General features: G+C 43.3%; 1 pseudogene; it reads right to left on the bottom strand.

Annotated features, from left to right (window-relative positions):
* The window catches only part of LOC143364651 (large subunit ribosomal RNA), a 10,756-nt pseudogene that overhangs the window by 2,142 nt on the left and 3,614 nt on the right, over positions 1 to 5,000 (bottom strand).

Below are 5,000 nucleotides of genomic sequence, written 5' to 3'. Positions count from 1 at the left end.
ATCTTTGGTCTCCTCTTTCGGAGGGGACCAATATCCATTTTCTCTCTTAGGTCTCTGTTGCTGAGGACTTGCTCAAGGTCCTTAGCAGATTCTGTCTCTATTAGAATACCGGAGTTCCCGAGTTTCCTCAGGTTCCGGATTCGTATCTTCTGTTCTGTCGGATTGATACAATCCGACAGTACTCTCTTTGTTTCCTCGCTGCTTTTGATTTGACTACCCTTTACAGGGTAGATGGCAGCTGCTGGTTTAGACTCCTTTACGGCAGTCTTCTTGGCCACTAGTCTGGTTGACTTATTAGCTTTTATTATATCTGAATAGAGCAGCGGTTTGGAGGGTTGAACCTCTTGGCCGCGACTCTTCTCAGCCATAAGACTATCAAGCTTGGCCGATAGTTCGTTTAGCTTTTTCTCGACAGATTGCTCTTCCTGTCGTTCTTGCTTTTCATTTAGTTTTACTTTGAGATCTTTGATCTCATTTATTAGTTCCATGCGGAACCTACATCCTTCCATAGATTCTTCCTCTTGCTCCTTGATCATAGTGTCAAGGAGCTCTTCACCTTACCTTAGTTTGGATTGGTCAAGTCCAAGGGATCTAAGAAACCTTCTTAGTTTCTTTGAGGTGCTCAACACCTCAGTTAGCACTAGGCCCTCTGGTCTCGGAGGCAGCTCGACTTCGTCGTCGCTGTCGAGAATTTCATTTTCGGATTCTTTGATCCATTTTGCCTTGTGCGACTCGTCACACGAGTCGCTAGAGGTTGCCAGATCCTTGATCCTCTTTTTTCCCTTCATCTTCGCAAGAAGTGTCTTCAGGTCGATCTCGTCGGAGCTTAGTTCCGACTGAGAATCGCCTGAGTCTATAATGTCCTCCCAGGCACTAGCATCGTCCCTGTGTACCTGGGTCTTTTCCTTTTCCGCCATCTCCTTCCCTCCTCCTTTCCTTCCCTTCTTTCCTTCTTCCTTCTTTCTGTTTTTGTTTTTAGTTGTAAGTTTGTTCATGATTGTTCCCACGAGTAGGGACGAAGAACGGTCGCTCCCCGGGTGACGCCCTTTCCGGGGAGAAGGCTTTTTTACGCTCAGGTTTCGCCTGGTATCCTGAGGTTTGCGCTAATGGTCGATGGACCCACCGACCGCCCGTGTAAACACGGGACCTCTTTCGCCGCGTTCTCAGCTTAGAGGTTAAGGGTTTGTTCAAGGGGTTCGCCTCCCCGTTAGGCCGACCGGTTAAGGTAAGCCCCCCGTTTCTCCCGTTCTGCAACATACCACCGGATGTATCCGGTGGGTCGTCGCGGCAGAGGGGAGTCTTCCGGGTGAGAGCCGCGGTTATCGCGAGCGATAACACACGCATGGGCTCCCTGAGAGCCGCGGTCATCGCAAGCGATGACTCCGCAAGAACTCTCTTTGTGAGAGAGCCGCGGTTGTCGCAGAGCGACAACTCACGCAGAGCTCCCTGAGAGCAGCGGTCTTTGCGGTGCGACAACTCCGCAAGAACTCTCTTTACGAGAGCCGCGGTTGTCGCGGAGCGAAGACTCACGCATGAACTCTCTTTACCAGAGCCCCGTTAGTCACCCGGATGGTGTCCAGGTCCTACCACGTGGAGGAGGGGTTGGTGCGACGGGGTTTTACCATGATATTAGTCCCTGACGCTTATAAGACCCAGTAGATAGGGACAGAGGGAATCTCGTTAATCCATTCATGCGCGTCACTAATTAGATGACGAGGCATTTGGCTAGAACATTTGTTAATAACAACTGTGTTGTTTAACAATATTTCCAGTGTATTTGTGTTATATGCCCACTGGTAGGCTATTATTTGCAGTGTGTTGCTTAGGCGCGCATGAAAGGATTCACATACGGACTGAAATTAAATTAAATTAAAGTAAGAATATTTATACTATTATTATCGTTAACTACTTATAAGTAAATAATACACAAATACACCATAAATATATACATTTATACGTTTTCTACGCGGCTTGAAAGTACAGAGAAAAGAAAAGAAAAACAAAAAAAAGAGGAAATGAAAAGAGATAGAATCAGAAACCAAAATAGAGAATCGCAATTATTGCGATAACCTTAGCGTCCATTCATTTTATTTTGTCTCCACACGGTGCTCATGAACATTCGGTGCGTGGAGACTCCCCATTGAAGGGCGGCAGTACAGGCAATATTTTTGAGCTTATACGGTAAGCCAAATTCTGATACTATTTGATCATTGGTATCCGGCCAACATCCGCGAGCGCCAACCACAAACGGCATGAATCGTACCCTTGATACGCTATAAGTATCTATTATTTTTTTTACTAAGGCTGGTTGGTTGTATTTTTGCCTCTTTATGTTGTATGCATTGATTATCGATGTTGGTTTAGACTCATATGCTACTGTGGTTTCTATTACATATGCTGTATCATCTTTTATAGCTACTATATCTGGTACATATCTATCAGTTTGTGTAGTAAATCTTGGGGCATTCTCGTTTCTTATGTTGCATTTATCCAATGAGGTTTTAATTATTTTATTTATGTTGTCATGCCTATTTACACGGATGAGATGGGTTACCGGGCATCTTTGGAGTATATGATATACTGATTCACGCATCCCAGCACAGGACGGATTCCTGCAGTCAGTGTTGGACATGTATGGTGCTCCTTTTGTTGGCAATAAGCCAATTCTCAATTGGATCGCACCTATATAGTCCCTACCCTTCCAATGGTTGGGTGGGTCATATATCCAGGCTGACACTCCCGGTCGCATAGAACCCAATCCGGCACCAAGTGCCGAGTTGTGTAGTTGTTGAGCCCAATATTGTTGAGTTGCTTTTTTTGTCGTCAAATTTACGCATTGGAGGGTTTTTCTTAGCCGGCTCATAAGTTGTTCTACAGCGGGCATATCCAGAACCCTCTGAATTGTTTCGTCGCCTCGAGTTTTTAGGCGCTCCAGGCGTCGCAAATACACGGCAGAGACATGTAGTGTTATGGCTGGTATTCCAAGGCCGCCATTTTTCAGCGGGGCGTGGATGTAAGGAGTTGGAGTGGTTATTGGAAGGTGCAGTATATATTTTACAAATTTTATGATGCAGTTATCGATGTATTTTAATTTCTTTTTATTTATGTCCATTGTTTGTAGTCCATGATGTAGTCGTGGGATTAAATATCTCTGCAGTATATTCAATTTTTGCCAAGGTTTTAGCGGGCTTTTTTTAAGTTTTTCGAGCATTCCTTCCATCCTTGCGGGCGATGGTGTAGTAGCACCGCAGTATGTATAGTTGTGCCCCAAGTATTTTAACTGTGATGCGACACCCAAGGTTGGCACGGGTGTTTTGTCAATGCGCAGATGCGGTTTCGTGTCAATTACTAGGCGTTTTGTTCCGGGTACGGTTAGACTTTGGAGCGCCGCACATTTAGCTACGTTGACTTCAAGTCCATGTTTTTTGAAGAATCCTTCAATGACTCTTATATGACTATGCATGACTTTTAGGTTTGGTGCAAATATAACAATATCATCGGCGAACGCCATGGTTGTTATGTTAGCGGTATTTATTGCTATGCCTTCTCGTTGATCTAATTTTTCGAGCAGATCATCTATCACAAGGTTGAACAAGAAACCCGACATTGGGTCACCTTGCTTTACACCACGTCTGATAGAGATTGGTTCAGATCGTAAACCGTGGCACTCTAGAATAGTAGTTACTTCGTTATAGGTACTTTTAATATATTCTATTGTGTGTTTATCTATTCCTTTAGTGTTTAGGGCATTGATTATGGACGTGATATTAACGGAATCAAAAGCTTTGGCGAGATCTATTGACAAGACAATGAATGGTTTTGCTTTACTCCTGTTGTTCTTTATTATAGCCTGCAGAATTGTGGTGTTAGCTATTATGCCGTCCGTTTTGGTAAATCCTCGTTGGGCATGTGATAGGCGAATTTGGTTTTCTAATCGGGTGACTATTATTTTATTGAGCAAACGAAGTAACCTACTGGAAATCGTTATTGGTCGCCATTGTTTGGGGTTGGCGAGGTCTCCATTTTTGGGCAATAAAGTCGTCCTGTTCAAACGTAATATCGGTGGCAATGCTTTTATGCCCCATAAGACGTTAAGGAGGGCGTGAAGATCATTCCGCGGCATCTGCCTGAGGGACTTTCGATTAATGCCATCAACACCTGGCGCCGATTCATTTAGTTTGGCCAATTGTTCATGAACTTCTACAGTTGAGATCGGGTGGGCTAAATCTATGGTGTCAGATGGTCTGGTTTCGGTAGGCTTCCAGCCTAAATCTTTTGGGGAGAATAATTTTGTATAGAATTCGGTGAATTCCTCTATGGTAGGTGTCTCAGTTACGTTTAGTTGATTTCCTGTTAAGATATGTTCAGCTACCTGGCTAGGGTTCTTCTTGTATAGTTTCTGCATGCGTGTGTACTCACTTGATTTCTTTTTCGAGCGGTCTCCTATGCGTTTACCACACGGTTTCTTATTTTGCCGATTTTTTGCATGTTTATATTTTGTGTTGTTGTTGTTGTTGTATGTATTTTTGGCTTTGTTACTATTGTTTTCACTATTATTGTTATTGTTATTTTCACTATTATCGTTGTTTTTACTACTGTTTTGTTTTCTTGTATTCTTTTTATTATTGTTATAGTGTTTGCTTCCATTGTTGTGTTTTTGTTTTTTATTATTAGGGTTACTATTGTTATCCACACCCCAGCCAGGTATTTGTTTAATATACTCATCGAGCATGGCCATGATATTCTGAATTGGTGCGTTATCAAGGGCGGCATCTACTATACTAGCCATAGAGCTAGTCAGGTGTTCTTTCATGTCGTGCAGGTGTGTTCGTATCTCAGATGAGGATATAAGATTACATTCTCCTTCATTGGTACTCTGTACTGTCAGCTGTTGTGTGCTATTTGATTGCTGCTCTTGTGTACGCCCGGGTATAAGTGGCGTTTCAAGTCTGTTTAGATGTATCCTTGGTGTTAATGGACATGTTCTACGGATGCTTCCA

Source organism: Halictus rubicundus, unplaced genomic scaffold (genome assembly GCF_050948215.1).
Source record: "Halictus rubicundus isolate RS-2024b unplaced genomic scaffold, iyHalRubi1_principal scaffold0802, whole genome shotgun sequence".
In the NCBI taxonomy this organism is placed as follows: Eukaryota; Metazoa; Arthropoda; class Insecta; order Hymenoptera; family Halictidae; genus Halictus; species Halictus rubicundus.
The sequence above is the reverse complement of the archived record's forward strand: the minus strand, read 5'-3'. Positions and strand labels throughout refer to the sequence as shown.